General features: G+C 38.5%; 1 protein-coding gene and 2 long non-coding RNA genes across 4 annotated transcripts in view; 1 reads left to right on the top strand and 2 right to left on the bottom strand.

The window, feature by feature from the left end:
- The window catches only part of LOC117947353, a 9,162-nt gene extending 7,502 nt beyond the window's left edge, over positions 1 to 1,660 (top strand). Inside the window, exon 3 of the long non-coding RNA XR_004657214.1 lies at positions 1,519 to 1,660. This is a non-coding gene — a long non-coding RNA (uncharacterized LOC117947353). The remainder of the gene's footprint in view (positions 1 to 1,518) is intronic.
- The window catches only part of LOC117947324 (kazrin-like), a 167,799-nt gene that overhangs the window by 120,411 nt on the left and 22,695 nt on the right, over positions 1 to 24,693 (bottom strand). The gene's annotated exons all lie outside the window — the stretch shown is intronic.
- Positions 4,219 to 23,601, bottom strand: LOC117947356. The gene is made up of 3 exons (XR_004657217.1): positions 23,591 to 23,601; positions 20,985 to 20,987; positions 4,219 to 4,342 (listed from the first exon to the last, which is right to left on the bottom strand). It is a non-coding gene; the product is annotated as an uncharacterized LOC117947356 (long non-coding RNA).

The raw sequence follows: 24,693 nt of genomic DNA, 5'->3' as shown, positions 1-24,693 counted from the left end.
AAGTTAAAGGGAAATTAAAATGCATTGTTGCTAAGAATATCATTTATAATTTATAGACCGAATCACTGTGACATCAAGCTAACTGGCCATTCATTTGTACTATGTGAAAGCAGTGAGCTATGTGAAATTGGCAACCTTGTTTATTTCTATCATTTTCAACTGTAATGTTTAAAAGATATGCAGTTAAACTGGATATCTGACGTTCCTGCTGTACTTATTTATGTACTGTGTTGCTTTGCTAGTGTCTTTGATACACGTTATAAACAGCACCATCTCAACGCTGGTCAACTGCTAGTTTTGGGTGGCGTCATTTTCTTTAGTTTGTTGCCCAGCAGGTAAATTAGGTATCCAACCTACCGTTTGTACGTAAGTATGAAAGCATCTAACATGCATTTTAAACAAATGAGATGCAATTATATCGACTTGTTCCTTGTCCCTATCTGCTCAGCGCTATTAAAGTGTATGTACAGGGCGCAGGGATTTTTTACCCGGAAGTTACTGTAAGTAAACATTATGTTTGGGTCTATATTTTTTCCATTTGTTTTGACTCCGGAAGAAACAGCGCACCTGACATTAGTTTTCTCCTCAGGCCATTCAGTATCACTGATAAAATCGGGTACTGTAATTTGATGCCCATCTACATGGGTGAGGAATAAAAACAGTTTATCAGTTTACTTTAAGGCTGCTACTAACAATTATTTAATTATCACTTACTTTTGGTTGATTACTTTTTTGATTAATCAATGAATAGGATAGAAAAAAGCTTTCATTTTCAACCTTTTATTCAAAAACAGAACTGACAGTGCAAATTCAAAGCGCAAACATTCTTTAGGTGGACAAACGGACTACTTCTTGAACATCCCTGAGCTCCGTCATCTTCAACCATCGTCAGCGGCCCCATGTCAGTGACGAGCATGTTGAGGATACTATCAGTCCAGACAGCTGCTTGCTGTAGTGTACATGATGCATTTCCCATCAAGAAGCCTCTATGGTTTGCTATTTTTCCGGAATTAAAAAGACAGTATGAGCATGTGTTATGTAATAGCACAATTTACATCAACTTACATACATACTTACATACTTCATAATAAAATCTAAAAGTACAACACCCACAAATATTTGTCAACAATAACTGATATGGGATAAAGCACCGAATATATAACAGGTTGAAACATTTTCTTTAGTCTTGCGAACTAAAAGACCACTGCTTTAATACTTTCATTAACGCTAAAACATTAATAAAAAATAAACAAAATGAAAAATTTATTAAAAAAACAAGCTAACGCAAGTCATGCTTGTCAGACTGGATAACAAGTAAACACCAGCACCAGAAGAGCTACTTGAGGGACATTACGTTCTACACTTCAAAACGGAATAGAAGTAGGACTTACTTCTGTAGTGACTTACCCTGCTGGTGAGCTCCCTTCCTCCTCAAGGACTCCAACATGTATACGTTTTAGGTGCTGAATCATCCACGTGGTGCTCCCGTGCCATGTCGCTTCGGCACAAACCTTTTAGATTTATTTAGTGTGAAATGCTCGCACACCTTGGATGACTTAGGTCATACTGATTTCTCTGCCTCCACCACGTGTGTCAGAATAACGTTACGGGTCTCTCTGATGGTCTTTCCTCTACCGCTGCTCTGCTCTTTTGTGTTTTCTTTTTTACTGTACATTTTTTTTAATACTCAAACATCTCCACCACTTCTTGAGTGGCGTAATAGTAAACAAATCGATAATGAAATTCATCTCCAATTTTATTGATTATATTGATTTGTTGTTGCAGCCCTATTTTACTTCCAGCAGTCTAAAAGGCTTTTAATCAGCTAGTGGGCCAAAGATGTTACCCAATGGTTTGGTACTGTCTTTGATTTCGGCTCTACATATTACCGTTACTCCATGATTTGAATCATGATGTAGTGTGACATACGGAGTGCTGAGATTGTTTACAGTCTGGTCATTTGCCATAAACAGACCTCTATAGAGGAGGAAAGACGGCCAACGTCGGATTAACGGTCTATTTTCCAATACTGTTCAAATCTGGACTCAGCTCATTGCCAATGAGTTGATCTAGTGAAGCATACCAAACTTCATTTTGTAAATGAATGCAATTCATATCAATACCTAATGATGTTTACACTTGATTCATTTGCAGCAGAATTAAGCTGTCTCCCATTGTCTTTGTGATTAAAGAAAAGAAACAGAAATCCGTTATAGGAATGGGGAGAAAAGCCTTTAAAACACCATGAGGAATCATCTTTTCCATGCACTGTACTTCTCAAAATATGCAGATTTTTGCAAATGAACTAATTACCTCCAGTATCAAATTAGTGTAGAATGCTTACAGACAGCCTAAGTGCTGATTATGACAACAATGGGACATGGACACCTATGGGTGCTTTGTGATTACAGCCTGAGTGGAGGCAGGGACAAGCCAAAAGCAGTATCTGTTGTAGTAGTGTGGTAGAAGCTAAAGTGTTTATGTATTGTTGTCTGGGAGAGGTTGTTTCCCAAATGTTCCCCATAGCGTGCTTGGTCATAAGATAGACATCCATATCGGTGTGACTGAGGACACGAGGTTGTTTATCAATTACAAGAATCTTTATTTTACATAAGTATTTCTAAAAACACTTTCACAAGACCAAGGAGGAACATTAAATATGATAGGATTGATGATTTCACTCTGTGCACTGAATATCGTACCACATAAAAGAAGATGACGAATCAGCCACTGCGCTGAGAACTGAACGGATCTAATATACAGCCTCACGGTGGACTTAATAGACTCCTTTGGAGATGTGTAATGTTTGTTATGATTTGGGTTGAAAAGGACATAAGACAATCTGTACAGAATCCCATTAAAATTTTCATTAAAAATACGGCGACAAAAGGCCAGCCTTTTGCAATAGTTACACAGGGACACCATGGGAGAATGTCTGTTGTCACACTTGGGCCAATTGGAGAGTTTTATTGTTTTAATGTGAAAATGTTAAAGCTAACTCTTTATTATACTGGTAGATGGACATGATTGATCTACTGTACATGACAATAATAACATATATTGCCATGTACAGTACAATACTGTACCTAGTTTGTAAATACATAACTTAAGTTTTTTCAGTCAGAAAGAAAAAACAAAATGGTTATTAATCTCTGGGAAGATACCCAATTTATAGGAAAATTATGTAATATGAACCTTATCAAACTAAAACTGCACCTTGTTTATAGGTAGTGTTGCATTATGACAAGCCACTAAATCACACACATATCATAGTTAGAGGGTTGTCATGGATACATGTTTCATAACCGATTAAAAGTTTGGAGTGATTCTCTTTTGTAAAAACAAAGCGCAGTAATTACTCCACGGACTCAAATATCTGGACCAGGTGTGAAATGCTAAACTGAATTTGAAGGACTGCAATGAGCAAATAGTAACAAACGGATTTGTGTACATGTTTACATTACGTTGTTTTTGCCAGGTCTGTCTTTAAGAAGTTACTTAAGTATATTGTTCAAATCTAAAAGTAATTCCTCCTCTCTATGCGGAGCCAGATAAAAAGGTCATCTCTGTTTGAGCACGAGATGACAGAGCAGCACATGGCCCAACATTCTCCAGCACTGTACAGCAGGTTTAAGAAAGCAACAGCAAATAAGGGTAGTAAAAGACAAGCTCAAAAGTGTGATTAAAAAAATTCTTTGCAGAGACTAATCTGAGTTTTTCCAACAGGGAGATGAAGCATCAGTGTTTAAGGATGCCTTGCAGCTGTTACCAGTCAAGTCCAGAATTTGGCATGGTTGGGATTATTTTGCAAGCTGTGCATCCAAATATGACTTTCCAACTCAGTGAGCACGGTGAGCCCACCCGCAAAGTCAATTATAATGGGAAAGGGTTAGTCCTAAAGAAGTGAAATAAGTGGAAGGGCAAGGTGAGGTAAATATTAACATGTCAGTCATAAAGTTGCCAGCCGTGTATATGTATATTTGTGTGTGTTGTATGTGTGGCTTTACTTCAAGAGTCAAAAGAGAGAAAAAAAACTGAGAACCTTGGTGCCATCTGAAAACTGCAGCAATCAAGGATCATCTCATGGAAGTTAATCTAATGGGATATTTTATTGATTTATTTTTGCTTGCCCAGGGGTCAGTCTAGCAACTCTACATTGTCTTACAAACCGGAAAAAACAAATTCTGGTCAAGCCAATCACATCGTGCATAGTGGCAGAGTTGCGACGGTTCGGTGTGACTTCCCTGCTACTTGAAAACAAAGAAGATGGCCGCTGCTGCCGGCAAACAGCGGTCTTTTGAATCGGCTTTGGCCACGACTCTGGATGACTTGGAGTTAAGCACTGAAGTCATTCTTAAAAAAGAAAGATGTGTTCTGCCAACCGGATACAGCAAAAGTTGAATCTATCAACTACCATTGTTGTCTTGTTGGTTGTAGCTTTCTCCTATTACATGCAAAGGGAATTTAAAAGACAATCGTTTGTCCCACCCCTTGGATTGAGCCCTGCCAATGGTGAGTTCCCAGACCCAACATCTTGATGTGGGTCTGGCTTGTCAGGCTAGACTAAACCCCCCTTCAGCCAAAATTCATAACAAGCTTTTCTCACAAATGGATCTTATTTATATGCCTTACTAGATACTTTGCATTGAGTCAGTGATTACAGTCAAGCCTTCATTTTTGGGCGTAGGCCACCAGAATAATTGCAGATTTTTTCAGAATTGTTAAGAATTAATAAACTGATAACTAAAACGAATTCATATATTGATTAATTATATATGCATTTGAATTATGCATTTAAAAAACAATCAATAATTATATTTCCTTAATCTATCTTTATATAAAAAATTCAATTTCAAAATTGCTTTTATGCCATGCTTGAACACATCATCCATCGCAGATTGACTCAGATACACAAGGTTGCTATTGTGCATAATTCCACTTCATTTATATCAGTGGGATAAGAATCTCAGGTGGACCCCAAAGGCACACATGGTGATTAAGCTGGATGAGGTCTGGAGGAAGAATTAGCATGATGTATGGCCTTTCTCAGTGTTATTTACTATCCGTGTCAAAAGAAGAGCCAGATAGAAGGTAACTCGTGGGAGCATCCCAATGAGGACAGAGGAAATCAAAGATAGCTAAAATGTAATTATCTGAGGGAGAGAGAGGTGGAGGAAAAGGAGCAGTACTGCAATCCTTTCCTTGTGTCAATATAAGTGTGTCCACAGACAGCTGGGAAAAAGGGAACCGAGTACCCAGTGCCCTCATGTGAGGAGGGCCCCAGAAAGATGTTAGAATGAACAGCTGCGGAAGCATGGAGAGGCCCATAGAAAATGCCTTTCTACAGGGCCCAGAATGTTGTGCTATGCCCCAGTCCACAAAGTAACACAAAAGTTTAAAAAAACAGATATGGAAATAAAACCGAAATCGCACACTCCGCTCCACGAACCTGTTTCGGGGTGGGAGAAGGCAGAATCGCGACACACCCCTTCCAACTCCCAGAGTTATCCTTCTCGTCCAGATCCAGTGCTACCACATCTTTAACCTACTAGTAGTCCTTTTGGTGCCTTATTCCTGTTGTCTGGTAAATTTAGCTAACTGTACAATTGGCCAAAAGCAAAAAAGGGGGCCATAAACCATATAACAGCCACCTACAAAAAATAAAAGATGTAAAAACAACATAATCAATCAACTCGGATTTAGATGGTTTTGATCCTGTGGCAGCAAAAATGCATAAATCACAGCCAAGTCCGTTGCTCATCGTATTGAGCTATCAAAGTTGCGTAAGATAACGCTGCCAGTTACGTATCTATCAACTACGTCAGCAACATTTGATATTGGCTGATCTAAAACAACTGGTTACCTGGGCTTAGTTGAGGAAATACCCGATGATAGTTTCCACGTATCTTTCCTTGCATCTACAATCATAATGACTACTACTACTTCAGTACAGCCACCTCTACACTGGGAGACTGAGGCAGAAGACGGAGGTTTGCTAGCTAGCTAAATTACTAGATCAGTCGTCTATCTATACAGTTACCGTTAGTGATGAATTTGTTGATTAGCCCAGAGTTGTTAACCCTGGTCAAAACAATCATACTAAAAATAAATGAGCGTGTTGAACAGTGTCGTAATCTTAAGTTACCCACCAATATTACATTAGCAATAGCTACTTGTCAACCAGCATCTTTACAGTACGCACCAAAGCACTTTTCCTTTTCGTTCCCTCTACACGTCGGGAGGGGAATTATTACCAATATTCTTATGTCTCATTCCAACGAGATAATGAACCACTGAAACAATTTTGGTAATGTGATTTTAAGGTACAATATAATCTTCATGTTGGATCGATCAACACTGAAATCAATCAATATCAATAAAAAAGGTGTCTGTTGTAACTAATACTAACAACAGACACAGTATAACTTACTACTAACTAAGGTATACGGTTTTGCAAACTGGAATGTAATCCCCCCCCCCCCCCCCCCCCCCCCCCAAGAATCGAGGTTCGTATTGAATCGCAGGTCAAAAATCGTAAACTGAATCAAACCAAAGTTTTGTGTATCGTTACAGCCCTACAGTACATGGTAGAGAAACAGGGTGAAACGCACGTTTCAAAAACATTTCCTTCTATTTACAGCTGTAAATAAACTTGAAAAAATAAGCAATTATGTGTATGACACATATCTGTTTTTTCAATAAGGCAGGAGAAAATATTGTGAAGATTACTCTGCAAGGCTCAGTCAAATGAATGATCAATATTCAGCAACACTCTTTCGTGATGAGTCATTCAACTAATGACAGCCTGGATCAGTGTGTGCTGCTGAAAAATCCAAATTATTCGAATTCTAAACTTAACACAAACCCCCGGCAAATGATTATTTCATGACAGGGATACACATTCTGACATCAGAACGGCGTGTTGTAGTCTCTTTTCCTTACCTTATCATGGTCATTGCATTTATGTGAGTGTTTATTTTTAGTCTTAATTTTTATTCTTAATTCTTTTATCCTTATTCTTCTAAGTATGTGTGATATATGTGTTTGTTGTGTTATGGTTGTCTTGCAGCTGGATGCCTAAAATTTCCTTCGGGATAAATAAAGTACCTATCTATCTATCCATCTATCTATCTATCTATCAAAATGTATCAGTAAATCACACAGCAGTCAGCCTATACAGCCCAATGATGCATTTTTTTCTGAACAGTGACAACAGAACACACACAGGATTTTGTCATGCATAGAGAAAGTTTTGGTGCCCCCCCAAAGAGGTTTACAGCCAGCGGCAATGGAAAATTACCGGCGCCAAAACAATTGATTTTCAGCAGCCAGCCTCCCTCTCATCCACAGTTGCTATATTTTACACATGCGGCTGAAGCCGATAAGGTGACTGCACCTGAAAGCTTTGCTGTGACGTTCGCACTAATGGGATCTCTGCGTGCAGATTCAGGCTGTCCTAGACTCTCTCTGTGACCATGCAGCTCTAGGGACCGGCGGCGCAGTGAAAAGCCGCTGGTGACAGCCGAGAGCTCTGGCATCAGTATTAAATTGGGACAATTTCATAACTGGTTAAAAATGTCTCGTTGTTGCATTAATAGCATTACAGTTCCGTGTTTTCGTGCAATTGGTCTTAACACCTGATGCCAACGGGCAGTTCACTTGCAGGCCGAACCGTGTTGGTCTGTTACACTACTGTATGTTCAACATCACTGATAATTTATTGGTCAATTCAATGTAACTCAAAATAGAAAATATTACACACAATAACATTGTTTAGGCTATTCATAACAGAATTGTTTTATTGTACTAATTAGCTAGTAAAGCTAGCAATAGCAGTTAACGTAAGTCTCTCCTAAAACTTCACAATTTAGAAGCAAAAAAAAAAGTTACAGTTAAGCCTTGTTTACATTAATTAAACAAAATGGACTTTGGGGTCAAGTGTAGTAGGCCCAGGTCCTGGATGGGAAAGCCCCCTTACTGCATTATTTTCCATTATAGTTTTTATTTTGAATGGTTACCTGCCACCAGAATTTGGTCTTTTCCTTTACATTTAAATAAAGACTTTTTCACCATAAAGTGGTGCTTAGAAATGTATCGGAATCCAGGAAAGGAAGTCTTTGATGCTGAAAATGTCCTGGGAGAGGACCCAGAGATCCCCCATCTAATATGTGTCCCCCTCAAAGGCTCATTCTGAGCCAAGAAATACCCTCAGCACACAGCTGTGATGCATCAAAGGAAAGGCCGGCTCTTCCATTATAACACTGCTGTTTAAATACTGTGATCACCTGACCTTTGTAAACAAAGGGAGGAAATGAGGCATAGAAATTCATGACCTTTTTTTAATTTGGCCAGAGCTCAGTCTGATAGTGAAGTTATCAGACCTTTTCATCAAAATGAATATAATTCAACATCAATCAAAAATGACTGCATTCTTTCTCCTTTCCTGGTTGTAGCTAGGTATTCCACCCGAGCAGACCCATGCATTGATCATGCTAATTTTATTTAAGCTTGGGTCATTTCCAGTTAATTAATGCACAAAGCATATTCAATTCATCTTCCAGTATTAATTGAAAAATGTCAATCATTTTCCTGCACAATTCACCAGCTCATAGTTTGTGTCTGACTAATTTCTCATATAGTGTCTGAAATTGAAATGTAAATTACTGCAAGCCGCTAATATCCATATCCAAACCACGGGAGACCGCTAGCTAACCCTTATTTGATAATGAATGGCGATGTCTTCCCAGAGAGGTGACACTGCAGCTAAATGTTGGAGGAAAGATTCTGCAGTGCTGTACAACATTACCCAATGCTCTCCAGGTGAGCACTCTCACTGAGGATTTTTTTATCCTTTAAAATTACACTCAGTCTAAAGATTTGCATACTTCAAGCATAATTACGTAAACAGCTATTATAGTTATTTCAAATCTATGAAGGTGTCAGGCATAGAGGTTTTGGAGTTGAATGTGCAAATGCATTGTGCCACCAAGCGACTGCACTCTCCAGAAAAAGGACAGCACAGGTCAAACAGCTTATAACAACCAATGTTTACCTTCAGTGCCAAAACAGGAGTTCTACAAACTACACAATGACTTATATAGTTTGGTTGTAAATTCTTTCCAAAATGACCTGTATTTTATCATGTGCCAGCCAATTTTAGGAGAACACTGATGATGGCAGCATCAAAGAGAAGTTATGTGGTGTTCTTTTAACACTAAGAATCATTGATTTGGGGTTACCTTCAGTTTCCTACCAATAGTCGACAATGGTTTCCTTTAATTCTTCTCTAACTGCAACACATACTTTGTTACTTTGTATATGCTTAAGACACCAAATCCTCTAGTACAATGAATGCATGCCATTACTTTTTCTTTTGGTTTGCATGGGTGGCCTTAGCACCAAATCAAATCCCAGATCAAATTTTAAGCCTGTAATGGCTTAAATGTAACAAATTTTTAATATTATCAAAAAGTTTTGCACTGAATCTTTAACAACAGTGATAGAGCAAATTTTTATACTTGCTTCAGGATATTGCTCTCACGGCTCCACGCTGAGGTTTTGCTGCTGCTATACAGAGAGATATGAGCCATCTGCAACAGCATGGCAGCACGTCCCTATCACACAAACCATCTAACTTGTGCCAGATAATGAGATGCTGCACAATATTACCTTTATCCAAAAGTGTTCCCCCGGGAGCGACACCTAATCAAACTCACTTGTCTTCTGCCATCCAAATCATGTTATACTAATAATGCTACACACTCAAACAGGCTTACAGGATTACAACCTTCTCTGGAACCTAGAATATGTGCTAAAAACAAACATGAAAAGGATTTGCAAGAAGATGATTTCAGTATATATGTATGATACACTTATTTGGAAGTAAAAGCATTCTAGCAAAGCACATTCTTTAATTTAAAACGCTCATCTAAAATTCTATCCTCCACATTGAGTAATAATAAAAAAATGCAGATTCAGTGAAAGGAATGTGGTTTATTTAGTAATGTTTGCAATGTGAATATACACAGCTGATCTGAATAATGTCCCGTTATCCAGGGGAGGCAGCTGGATAGTTTACATCGATAATGCAAAGTTCCAATGTGTTGGTGTTGTGCTTTGTTTTTTCCAATCCTAATTACAGATGGGAGCAGTGCTTGTTTAGCTGATTCTAAAGGCCTCAGGGAATAGGACACAATCGCCTGCTGAGAAGTGAGAGTAATTTGTTCTAATTTAATATCTATGTATTGGAGGAGGCTGAGTTATCAGAAGGAGCTAAATTGAAAGACGCCCAAGCGTGCACAGACAGTCAGCAAAAAAATACAAAAGAAAACTGCCAGCGCTGATGACCCTGAAACACAAAGTGAAGAAATAGTACTGGAGTAAGACAGGGACACTTCATGTGTGTACTGGCGCTTACTCCCTGCTAGTACCTGCTCTGCTCAGCTCGGCTTGACCGCGGTGCCCCGTCCTCCTGGTGTGTTGTTTTTGATTCTCGGCATGTGGCAACAGCCACATCCAGAAGACAAATTTGGTTTCAAAAGAAGCTGGAGGCAGAAAAATAAAAAATAAAAAAAATAAAAAAGCTGGCTAAACTATTTAATAATGGCGGGTTTGTTTAGGACACCCCGTCTGTCGCTGGCAATGATGACGCAGTGATTAGTGACGATTCTCTCTAACCAATCAATAGTCTGCAGGTTTTCACGACACTTTGTGGTATCGCCTTAGCTTGCTTGGAACCTCGACGGAGGAGATACTACTAAAAGTACCAGTTAGCAGGTTCCAGATACTTTTATTCATAATGGAAAAACAAAAAAGGCGAGTAGAGTCGAGGCGAGCAGGTATCATGTAATGGAAAAACGCCATATGTGATCGAGTGGAAGGGAGCAAGAGAAAGATGCAGACTTGCCACATATGAACATGGCAGCAGGGCTTAGAGGTATATGAATCTTCACATGCTTCACATGGTGGTTATTTTGTCTGAAAACGTCTTATCTGTTGTAATCAGGGTTTGTACACCTTTTCCAAGATGAAATTCAAGCACTTTTAAGCTTTTTCCAGCACCTTAATTTAGTGTTTTTGTTCCCTTTAATTTCAAGTGGAATAGAACAGTGTAAATATTTTATAGGGCCATCCTTAACATTACAGTGGGTTACTACCTACGTAGCTAGTAATGTTCACTGAGCGTTTTGTTGTTAAACTGTGTGTAAAAAGAGCGGTGCCGTTAAATCACCAGTTTCAGGTACGTACGGTACCGTCTGGATTGTTTCAAAGTAACAGTAGGTAGCTAACATTACCAGACAAGCCAGTTGAAAAAGAAAATCTTGAGGAAACACTGCAATACTAACATTACATTATTACACCAAGCAGGGTTGGATTAACAATTTCATGTGCCCTGGGCAACAAGACTCAAGACCCCCCCCCCGCCCCAAAGCAACAACTGCAAAGTTGCTATCATCAAGAGCATATACTTCCACAATAAAAAATCAGGCTTCTGCATGGCTGAGTGGAGATGGATGTGTTTACAATAGCCTCCGCATTTATAAAGTGCATGCAAGAGACAGAACAGATGCACAAATGTTTAACATAACACTTTACAAATTAATCTTTCACAGAACTTGGTGGCTAGAGAGTAAGTGTTAAATGTTTCAATATGTAGCCAATCAAATACCTTTTGACTGCAACAGTGACATAAAGCAGACAGCTAGGAAGCCTTAATTTAAAACCAGAGATTAATTCTGATTTGTAAAATTATCACCAGCCATGAAGCAGGCAATTAATGTGTATGGAGAAAATAGAAAACCACTGGCTACACTACTGCATGTGGTTCAAATTCAATAGTTTCACAATCAACTATATCAACATTTTATGTTGATACACTATTATACATTATTATTACTATTATTTTATTTTAACAAATGGGCCTTACAACTGGCCTGTTCTACATCTGCCTACTCCTGATCAGTCTCTACCTCTGTCCCTCTCTCTGAATATGCAGACTCCTCTTCCTCCCTCATAGTCAATTCTTCCTTTCCCCTCTTCTCTTTCACTTATTTCTGCATCTCTTTCTGAGGTCTTCTCCTGCTCTAACCCGCCTGGTCTCTCCAGTGTACTGCCTTCTCCTTCAGTTCCCTCCTTCTCTTCCTCCCGTCCACTACTTGGAATTTGAATACAATTGATCAGTCTCAGCACGCACTGTGTAGTGTGTGTTAACGTAATGCCACCAAACAGCGACCCTCTTAACATTATGATATTGAACCTGCCGGTTTGTAATAATTTGTATTCTGTTCTTGTCTTTACTAAAATCAAAACTAATCAAAGGGCATAAAGGTCTTACAAATCACTAGGGAGCAATTTTACTTTTGGCCGTCTGACATGCAAACATGTTTTGACTACTTTTATTTTTTAAAGGGCGTGTGTGTGTGAGCACCCACGGAGGATTGAGTATTAGAATTTTCTTTTCCTTCTTTAACTAAATTAAAAGTTGAATAATATACTTCTAGTGACAAAATATCATAAGACATTTCTAAAAACTAATTTGTAAAAGAAATACGTAACATGTATTTTCTGCATTTTGTGCTTTTGGTCGGTTTTCCTGGAAGCGATATGATGTAATTGGCGTCAGTGCTACCGTAGAAACAGAGACTATTTAGTTGAATCATTGGTTTAAAAAGAAGAAGAAATCAAGTATAAAATATATAAAATATAAAATATAGATTTATTTTAAAAAATTGTTGCCAAAAAAATTTAAAATCCAGATACCAATAATTTTAGACTGACTGCATCAGCATAATAAGACCATAATTGATTAGTTTGTTAGGTGTAACAAACCAAATCAAGTCATACACTTTACCAAACGTCAGTCTATACAGTATTAACAGGTTCATGATGAATACAGTACTACACTACAGAGTACTATTTCACACTTGGGGAGGTACTGATGACCTCAGGACCTATCTGCCTTGGTCATAGAATAACTTCATGGAATAACCTGGAATCTCTGCAGCTTGATAAACTTAGAAAACTAACAACACCTATCCATACATACAAACTCTTGAATTCTGAAACACTACGGTTCTTTATGATTCTCAATTTTGCATAGTATATTGTATTTTTTGCTGTCCGTGTACACCATTTATTACACATTTGATATCCTATTTTGGCATGAAACTAGTTGGGTCACACCCAAAGCCCGTTGAACTAAAATGTTTAGTTTGGCCTGTGGAAACATCAGAAGCACCTGGCAGCAGCCCTCATTAAATTCCTTCAATAAAATATTTATATTAATTGTTCTGCCAAGGGTTTCAGAAATCAAATGTCAATAGTGGGTACTTTATCCAAAACACAGTCTACTGCCCAGGCAAGTCTTTTGTAAAATGACTAAAAGAAATCAGAATAAGATATATAAGCAATACAGTGGCACTAGGAGCAAAGGAAAGGTGCTGTTGTCTATTACTTGTATAGCACTGTGTTCATTCTGAGTGTGTCAGTTTTGTAGGAAGGCTCAGTATGCCTCTTGGGAAACTGTAACCTAATCCCATTTACTCTGGTATTTAACCACAAGGAGATCTATCCTGTCTACTTTTACAGATTGTAATCACTGCCCAAGATCAAAGACAAGACTTATATCCCTCCACATTAGGCGTAACACTAAGAGAATTTTTCCAAAGCATAGTAACAGACAGAAGATGACAAATGGAGAGAAAAAGAAGACATGAGAGCTTGAACCACTTATTTATAAGGCAACCATTTACCTGTTTGGAGTGGGCAGCTTTTTGCTGTTGCCTTGAGTGTTATTTTTCTGTCATATTTGGAAGGGAGAGGCTTGATAGAGAAATATGCTCAAGGGAGCCGGCACACAAACTAAATGTTTCTGAGAGTGCTGTATGATTATAACTGTGTGTCACAAATGTGTTATTGCAATCAAACCATAGAAATGAGCTATCAGAAGCATCTGCTTCTGCACTAAGACTATGCTAGAGTGCATTCCACGAAGCTACAGTTGTTCAATTTCATTTTCGGATGGATGGCTGATTTGCCACGAGGATAACTCCACCATTCAGCTTACCACCCTTGACCTTGGGGTCTCGCAATTAAGAAGTATCTGCATTAGAGACATGAGCCGTACAGTGTCTTAGATCTGTGCATGATTGGATGAGCAGAGTAAGTACCACACAGGGTAATTTAATTAATTTCCTCATCTTATATGAAGATTTACTGTGTTTTTGTGTGGATGGACATATTGTGAGGAGTGGAATTGGAATGAAGTTGCCCCAATGGCAAGATTTTGTATTTATTTAAGGCCAAAGACTATAAAACCTGCCAACAGATTTTATTTAAGTAATCATAAGCTTACTCACTGTGAGTATAATACAAGGAGTGATTCTAAAAATGTTTCATATATTTGAAGAGGTTTCTTTTCTTTCTTTCCGTTAGTGTTACATTTTAAAGTATTCCTTTTGTTTGTGTGATAAAAGAGACTTTCCTGTGTGCTCCTGAGTGCCCTCAACACAGCGCTTGGTCTTTCAACACAAAGACAGATTGCATTGGAAAAGAACTCAATCCAACCAATAATGAAATAATCTAAATTAATTTACCAAAATTATAACCCAAGGTCAGAGTGTTGCACTGGGTATTCTTATCTCAAGGCTTCCACGAGATCCAAAAAGCTTTTCTCATAGCTGCACTCCACAGATAAATTCTTCAAAACTGTTGAAATGGAGAAGGCTGACCTCAATTCATGCTTGAGGACAACATGTTAATGATCTCAAAGATAATACAACCCATTAATTATATTTTTCATTATAATTCATTAAAAAAGGGATTTTTCCCAAACTAAAACACAGCTGAGCCATGCATTGTTGAGTTCAGTCTCTATTTATTGATTCCATTAAATGAGAGAATAAACCAAAGTGAAAGGAGGGCTTTGATGACTGCATCAGTGCTTTTCAAATCATGGATTCCCGCTGACTTGCCTAGCTATGTTTACTAAAGCGATGTAGTCGGCAACGTGACAACACCCTCCTCTCCTTAACCACATATTTCAAAAATGTTTTATCATCTTTCAATCAGCAGCACAGTCCAAAGCAGGGCTCCCACTCCCACTTTTTTTTCTTCCTTCCATTAAGACCCACATTAAATGAGCAGCTTCAGGCTAAACAATTCCTATTGGGTTTTAGAAAGAAAGAGCTGTAAGATCTGATATGAGGAGAAATATTTTTGTACATGAACGCAACATTACACGGCCAACCACTGTAACATGTTTGTCAGAAGTAAGAAGGCACAGTTTATCATAAGCTTATCGACTCTTCTCTGTCTGAGTTGAAATGTGAACACACATTTTCAGCAGCCTCTAGCTGTGAATGTGACTGTGAATGTTTTGTCTGTGTGTTAGCCAGACAGACTAGTGAAATGTGACCAAGGTGTATCCTGCCTCAATGCAGGGTTAGGTATCAGCCCCACTGCACAACACTTATCACTGGAAAATTGCTAAAGCCTGCTCTTAAAATGCTTATTTGTATATGTCACCACATCACTAAAGGTAATATCAACATACATATTGGTGTAAAGACATCCATGAAAGTGAAACAACGTCACCAACAAGCTTTTACATGCATCACTAAATGTAGCTATGGACACGGCACATATCTGCGTCAGAGGCATTTAAAATTGAGTGCAAAGCCTTTGATCTTGGGAGACAGCTGGTTCTGCAAGGTGATATTAAGAATCCAAAAACACAGAGCAAGAGGGACTAGCAAATAAACAAGCTTTAGCTATTACCTCTTCGCCCATATCTCAGATTTATTAAAATAATCTTCTGATGGCCTGTTTCCATAGTAACTTACTACCTCCTGTGCCCTCATAAACACACACACCTAAAGCAGCAGTCCCATCGACTGTGGTTTTCACTTAGCCTGCATCAATAGATGAGCAAGTTAGATTAGGAGAGTGTTGTATCACGTGTGGGCCGGCCTCGCCGAGTCAGAAACTATTCTCCACATGAAGAGGGAGACCATGTGACCAGCAGGATGTCAACTCAATCATCCTGTAGTTGGCAGATTCTGTTAGTTTGTGACCTTATAAGTTTAACCATGACATACTGTAAGTGGCTTCAGGTGGGCTGGCACACAGCCAGGAACTTTTACAACACACACACACACACACACACACACACGTCGCGTGGACAGAGTGAAACTACGTTGACTCTGTAGTTTGTACAAGTCACAGTGAGTCATGGCAATGTTGGTCAAGCAGCAAGTGTCATTACAAATACACAGATACAAATAGAAGAATAAAAGTTACAGTGCAGTGAAAGAAATGCATAATTATTTGTTCTAATAGGTTATAGGGACAGGTTTGGGAGGGGCGAGGGAACGGTTTTATTTTATGTGGAGTGTAAAATCTTCTCACTAAATAACAAAGTGTTCTCAGTAAATAGTGTACACAGGTTTGAAACTAGTTTTTCAACTAGAATTATTGTTGTTATTAGTTGGGTTAGTTGGATTAGTAATTTACCTTTAGTTCTAATAGCATATAAAACTGAATCCTTACCAAATGCTTTCACAGCCAGAGCAAATAAAAAGCATGTGTCAGATGATTATGAATCTTTATCTTTATTGATAAAGGTTTTCTACAGTGATTTGCCTGTAAATAGGGTCATCTTTGAGCCACTTATCTAGCAGTGTAGTGGATAAAGTAAATATAGTTATTACAGAGTTTCACTAAGTGAAATGTAAGACTTTTTAGGAAAAAGCTATTTTTTTATTGCATAAATTGCATATAATAAAAAGGATAGATGCTAATATTTTTCAGCATGGGTCGCATGGTACATCTTTGGTGGCCCAAAGGTAAATCTTTTTCGCCCTCTTTTCCTTTTGCCTTTGGCTCTTTGCACTAGAACTATGGATTAAAAAATTAAAATAAAATAAAAGACAATTATTGCATGGACATAGGAAAATTAAGAACTATTAAAAAATGTTAAGACTGAGAACACAATACTTCAGATAATTTCAGACTTTTTAATGCCTAAAATTTTGACTAGACTTTTTAAGACCCCACAAAGCCAGATCAAGCCGCAGCAGCCTTATCACACAATACCAAAATTAAACACAAATGATTTAGGGAACCAATAAAGCCATTTCCTTGTGGAGGACAAGTGCAGTTTAAAGTCAAATTTATGAAAACATTTTTGTTCTGGGTTAAATGTCTTTACTTACAGTAGCTGTTTACAAAATTCAACCTCACGCTTGTGTTTCACCATGAAGGATGCACATTCATTTTCCCTATCCCGGGAGACTGGAAAGGACAGTCATTGGTTCAGCTGTGTTCAGAGACCAGCTTGCACTGCATTCTGGATCATTGCAGACACTAGCCATGTTGTGGTGCTATTCCCATAGCTTGTGCATGTCTTTGTTACAGCCAGACCTTGACCTCTGATGGAAAGGGTTAAAGCTTGTTGAGACCAGGATTTTTTAACTGTGCAGTGTGTTAAAGGCTTGCACATTCATCAGCTCTCTCACTTGCTCCATTAAGCGCGCCTCCCAAATCAATATACTAGACATTTTCAGTTTTCACTGCAGAGAGCTCGCTGGAAACATGCCATTATTTATTCCATGTAATGGGTCTTTAGATGTAAGGTGAGTGGAAAGATTATCTGTGTCCCCACAGACTCTTGCTGTGGGAGAGTATATACTGATATAGTGTTTTCAAGGATGTTAGCACAACATGTGCAAACACACCAACATATACCCTAAACAGTATAGTATATGTAGTGTATTATAAAACAAACCATTACAATCATTCAGAATACGAAATGGAAACGGCACAAAAGACACGATATTCAAATTAATTTAGAGTAGTACATACAACATGAAATGTAGAAGAAAAAAAAAAATCTATGTCAACTGGCACAATCTACAGTACATTATGCAATATGTTGCAACCTTGGGCTAGATTTTTTGAGAGTTGAAAAGAACATTAGTAGAAAAACTTTAAACTTTAAAGTGTATATGTCATTCATTTTTTGTAGTGCCTGTCATTGTCAATGTTCAATGTTTATTTTGTTCAATAAAAGAATGTTAGAAATTATTATTTGTTTTAATTTCAGCAAGCAATTTGTTGTATTTTAAAAGAATACTTAAAGCAACAGAAAGGCAGAACTGAGTACACTCTAATATCTGCTAATTTATCACCAGTAATATCGTTATAGCGATATTCAACAACATTATTGTGTAGAACATATTTTCTTCATATTGTGCAGCCCTAATTCAAAGCAGTGATCTCATTCATTCCAATGAGATGCGGATTCTGCTGCAGCGCCAGCTACAAAATGCTGAACCTGGCCCAACTTTTGCCGCAATTCTCCTTTTTACCTGGCAATCAATTTGACAGAGGATTAAAAACTGATGTGGTGAGTTGTAAAATCCTTCTTTATTATTATAAATGGCTTGTTTTGTTGTGGCATCTAATAAGCCTTCAAATTCAGTTTTTATACTGTATTTCATCAATGCTATTCCTTGTAATATCTAAACAGCTGGTAACACACACAAAAGAGGGAAATAAAGTATAAAAAATGTTCTTCCTTTTTTACACATTTGATAATGCGTGTGACTTCCCACCTTATTATCATCAGAGTTCAAGTAGAAGTTAAGGATACAGTTTCTCACATTATATTGATTCCTACTGACTCATGACAATTCCCATACTATTTAGAGGTGCAAGATATATCAACTCAATATAGTTATCGCAATATATCGGTCATAGCGCAATAAGTATGCAAAGTTTATTTATTTTATGGAGAGCTGCGTCCCGTCCATTGGACGTGTGGCTCAGTTTTTTTATTTAGAGCCCGCTTGAAACGCGATAATGGTTATGTTTCATTGGCCAGTTACCGTGCCACTTGCACATGTCAGTACACATCAGTGCACAGGTCCATTACCCGCCAAATCCTATGGAGAGTACCACGTGTGTGCATATTTCAACAGAGTGACAGTGTAAGTGACGAAATAAACAGAGACAAAAAAAACGAATGAATCAGAGAAGGGAAAGAAAAGTTGTGTCCTGTTCTCTTCATTTATTTATTTTATACTCTACAATCAGTAAAACATGTAAATAATGCATTATAAGAAAACATATTTAATTTGTGATTAATCTATTTTGATGTGTTTTCCTGTAACTTTGTGTAAATTCACGTTTAAAAATATCAAAATGAATATAGAAATCCATAAAATCCCAAAAATCCATATTGCACTATGATATTTTGTCAATATTGTGCAACCCTAATACCGTTAGGGATTTACTATGTAAGAGAGCCCTTTTCTCCGCAGGAAACAATCAGAACTGTATTCTCATAATGATATCTTTTTAAATTTATTCCTTACAAGATAAGAAATCCTTTTCAAGCCTCAACACACAAGTCCACCAGCTAGAGGAGTAATATCATCCGTCTCGCACCAACAATTACATTTTCGTGTGCTGAAAGAAAGAGAAAGATTGCAAGTAGCAAGTAATCCAGTATTCCTTCTGGATACTATCTACTCAATCATTGAGAGATCCCTGAGCATTTCATTAAGTGCTCTTGACTGCAGCAGCATTAACAATGACAGTGGTTGGACTTTGTATGAGTACCATCGATACGGATAACATTAACTGAGTTTGGGCAATTATAACTTAGAAGAAAGACAGAAATAAGAGTTAAGTAATCGAAAATGTAAGAATCACAAGAGACTTCTAAACAATTGACCTCTAGCTCACGTTTCCTGCCTTTGATATGAGAGAATCAATTTTCAAATTCAAACGACAAGCTGAAACCATGAACTCGGGCAAGTAAGTTTCAGTTCTAGGAAAATACTGCTGGATGTTTTGACAGCAGAGTTAAACCCTGGCAACACTCCGGCTATTTCCAACAGAAGATGAAGACAAAATACTCTTTGAACCAAATTACCCAATTTCCATTCTCATTTGTCACACCCTGGGATTGAGCTGGGCTACAATAAGCCATCACCATAGAAGCACATGGCAGCATATCTGGCTGTCGCTTATTGGAGCTGGGCCTATTAGACAGGCATGGTAGAGTCAGAGGAAGGGCTGAGAGGGCAGATGGGACTAAGGGGATGTTTTATGCATGGGTAAGAACCGTGCTCCGGAGGGCCAGCTGAGGTCCCAGTCGGAGAGAGACAGAATAACCCCGCCAGACCCATCACACACACTCAGCCCCTCCCTCTTGTCCTCGGAGACTGTGGGCAGCCTGCGCTCTTCCATGACCCTGGCCACAGGTCCAGCACTAATGGTTAATATATATAGGGAAGTCCGTCTTTTTTGTTGAAATATTAATTCGGAGACAGGATAGGCATTTGATTTGACACAACTGACTGGAGGTATACAGTCTCAGTCTGAGGTATACAACATCTACATGAACTGTAGATATCGGGGATTATTTTGTTAGCATGTGCTGTCATCTAAGCCGTATTAATTGTTTTATGGTCACATGGGATCAGAATAAGCAGTAAACACAACACTGACTTTTTATTAATTTAAAAGTTGATACATGGGATATTCATGTATGGCATGCACTATGACAATGTATGTATGATAAATTAAGCTTGTACAATTTAAAGCCGTACAACATTGCTCCTTTTAGAATAGCCGGAAATGCCAGCAATACTGATTTTCTCTGTGGTCAATAAGTATTTAAAAGGGCTCACAATAACCACCTTTTTGTGAAAATTTCATTACATGAAATTTGATCCTAAGTGTTTGTGTTCAACATTTTTAGCTCTTAAATTTTGCGCAACTTTGTTCTTGTAAAGAAAGACATGAATCTGCTTTGCTTTTTTGTAAGAGTGACAGACGTGCCTGCAGCTCTGTGCTTATCATTAGAGAAGAGTGGGGGTCAGTGAGGGTCAGATAGATCTTATTTATCAGCGTCTCCACTCAGTCACTGTCAAAGTCACCTTTAATGGCCTCCAATCTGCATCCTGCGCTCAAACTTTCTCTTTCTCCCCCCCCCCGGTTCCCCTCCACGGATGACTGACAGCACAGCTAATGTTGTCACAGCCGGCTACAGCACGGGAAGGGGAGTTAGTGAGAGGGTCCATGGCAAAAGCTCAGCAGCCAATCTCCTCCCAGCTGGACTGCAGGATAAACAACATATGGGCCATTGGAGAAAAAGAAAGATCCAAACGGAACTCCTTTGCAGTGAGCGGTCTGTTGCAAGATAATAGTAGTGGTTTGTTAAAAGGTCCCATGGCACGAAAATTTTACTTTGCTCAGCGGTAGAGCGGTTGCCTGCCAATCGGAAGGTTGGTGGTTCGATCCCTGGCCCTGCAGTTGCATGTCTAAGTGTCCTTGTGTCCTTGTCCCTGGGCAAGACACTGAACCCCGAGTTCCGAGAAAGGGGAGGTAACCTCTCCTTTGTCTGCTCAGAGAATTTGCCCTACCCGTGACAGATAGACATCATGGCTTTCAAACAAACAAAGTGGCAGTTGGTCGAGGCCACACCCCCCAGCCTCCACCTATGATTAATTAAGACACTAAGTACAATCCTTTTGAACCATGCGGCTTGCGCATAGACCCTTTTTTCAGCAGTTCAACTAGCAAAAGTGGATTTGTACCAACCCTAAATGCACCTGTGCCAAGCGTTTCACGCCATGCACTTAGATCACTGAAATAGGGCCCATTAAGTCACTCTTTCACAGTTGGTGTGGTGCGCCCCCCCTCGGTCACTGCAGAGCTGCAGGTGATCCGTAGAAGAAAAACAATTTAAATCACTGTCAACTACTTGCAACTAATCTTCTACACCCATGTGCCACCTAGCCAATGCATAAGAAGCTACTCTTTTATGTCTGTGTCTTATTCAGTTGAATGTTTTAATACAAAAAGGATCTTTACACACATTATCAGTGCTGAATATATCTTGATTTAGGTGTTCATAGTGCTCATTAACATTTAAAAAGGGCTGTAAATAAATCTTACATTTTTTTAATTATAAATTTTAGCAAACCATAAACACCTTTAATCGGATAAAACGTAATTTACGTTGGCTGGCTCGAAGCTTTGAAAAACCACTAGCCCCACTGGCTAGTGAGCAAAAAAGATAATGTAAAGCCCCGTATGTGTAGCTCTTGTGCATTTTTTTTTAAATTTATAATATACTTTTAATTATTCATCATTATTTTTGCCAAATTTGACAGTCATGATTATCTATTTTCTGTCTAGTCTTATAATTAATTTCACTACCCACAAATGTATGTGTGTCTTCCCAAAGTAGTTGATTAATGCTTGGGGATTCGAGAGTCATTTGGGGTGGCATTAAAAAGAAAATGTCCATGAACATTTATAAATAAACTGTTAAAAAATGTCAGGGATCATGTGTCCAACCATCGAATGTCTGGAGACCACATTTCAAGGTTTTCCGTGACCAAAGAAACCATCAAACTAATGCAATATTCAATTGACTCATGTTTTTGACATAAATGTTTTCTGTTCTGCCAACACCATATGTTACATACTACAGTTTGGACCTAACAAATTAAATATAAAGATTGTTTTTATGCTCCCCATATTGACGTATCAGCCACTTTATACAGCATGGAACTTCTGTTCTGAGGTAACAAAAAAAGGGCAGTGGTCTTTTCTTATAGACGCCTGCTTCATGGCATTTAGCTTGTGCTATGACTAAAATGAAAAGAACAACGTTCAAAGGACTGCTGACAGAATGAGAAGTACCTGGACTGTGAGTAAATTAACAACAACCCTGTTGTTAAAAGAAAGATGGTTACCTGTCTTTTGAGAGATAATGTGATAAAGTCAAAAAAAAGAGGAGAAAGGAGCATTCAATGTCAGTCACCAGTCACTCAGTTGTCTCTACGTCCCCTGTCTAGGTGTGCAAGTGATGTTTCCCCGAGCTTTGATCATTAAACACACTTTTTAGCCTCACAGAGAAATGGACGTGAGACTTAGAGAATCAAAGAGACAGAAATGCTAACTAGGTACTTTGTTGGGATCTGTGTGTTAACCTATTTTAGTTTGATATAAATTATAAAAAAAATGGCTTACCCATAGTACTTAAAGCCTTGCAACCTATTCCATGACCATTTTTATTCAGCAACATCTATTATACTGTAGCTCATACAGTACATTTTCTAGGACAAATTAATTTGTATTTGTGTGAGGGAATATAAATGACACTATAACCAATTAACACAACAAGCATATGTGCATTAAATCGCAAACAGCTCAATCACACTCTTGACACTGCCACTTCATCAGGCTGTATCCTCCCTCCCCTAATTGGAGCTCGTAGGAATCCAGCCTCTCATCTCATCCTCTTCCCTCACAAAGGTTATGGGAAATTATCGGCAAGAACATGAGCACAACGAGAGGAGAAATCTCAGGGAGAGAGATGTAGGAGAGAGCGCGCCAAAGATGTTGTGTCCCCATTGTCTCCATTTGACGCAACGATAGGGGTTCAGCAAATGTATTCATTAACCAAAGCTGCCATGCTAGCAGTACACAAATATATCAATCCTCAAACATTTTCACAGCTGCTTACTTGGGTGATTGAACATTTTTATTTTATGGACACCGGGGTCACCTCTGAGAAAAAGGACTTGGAGGATGATTCAGTCAAGGAAAGGGAGGGGGGCAAGATAAAGCACATTAACTGTTTCTTCTACTTTCTAGCCTGATGTGATCACACTGAGGAAATTTAAGTGGCAATTGAATAAGATGGAGGAAATGTAACCTTGTTGTTGCACCCCTATTACACAAAGTCAATATTTTCATTTCATCTGAGGCCCTTTGTCGGAGCAGCACGAATAGCATTCTGGGGCTTAACAAACAATTTGCCCTGGTGCAAAATGAAGCATGACGTGTACTCCTACACCACGAGGCTGCCAGCTATTGGCACAAACTAGTGTTCTCTGTTATGGTTTCATAAATTCAAGTGCCTTTTCTGACCTTTGTTCTCCGAGACCGCATTAGCCAGCAATTTATAAGGTTGATTACATGGGTCTTGTTTTACATCAGTCCAAGAAAATCTCACAGCATAGCATAAAGGTCTGCAAATAAAGATTATTTTATTCCATTATTAATATATCAATTTCATTCTTTTTTTAGATTTATCATGCAATCAATCATTTAGTCTTTAAAATGTCCGAAAAAAGAATGCCCGGATAGCCCAGTTGGTGGAGCGGGTGGCCATCTATAGAAGTTTGCTCCTCAAAGCAGCGGGCCCGGCAGCTCTTTGCTGCATGTCATTCCCTCTCTATCTCTCCCCTTTTCATGTCTTCAGCTGTCCTGTGACATAAAGGCCTAAAAATGCCCCAAAATAATCTTGGAAAATGTTGGAAAATAGTAAAAAAAAAAAAAAAAAAAAAAGAATTCCCATCACTACTTGCCCAAGGTGAAGTCTTCAAATAACATATATGTCAACCACTCCAGACATCATTTTCAACACCATAAAGACTAGTACCGAGATCACACCATGAAAGCGGCATAGCAAGAATTCAACCTTTTTTAACCCAACCTAAACAGTTGACTAATTCATGTAACACTTTAGAGGAAAGGACGTCTCATCTCTCTGAAAGACTTTTGCAGGCACCTGGTAGAGTGCACACTCATATGAGGCTTAGTCCTCAACGCAGCAGGCACAGGTTCAACTCCGACCCGCGGCCCTTTTCTGCATGTCATTCCTCC

This window comes from Etheostoma cragini, chromosome 7, assembly GCF_013103735.1.
Source record: "Etheostoma cragini isolate CJK2018 chromosome 7, CSU_Ecrag_1.0, whole genome shotgun sequence".
Classification (NCBI taxonomy): domain Eukaryota; kingdom Metazoa; phylum Chordata; class Actinopteri; order Perciformes; family Percidae; genus Etheostoma; species Etheostoma cragini.
The sequence above is the reverse complement of the archived record's forward strand: the minus strand, read 5'-3'. Positions and strand labels throughout refer to the sequence as shown.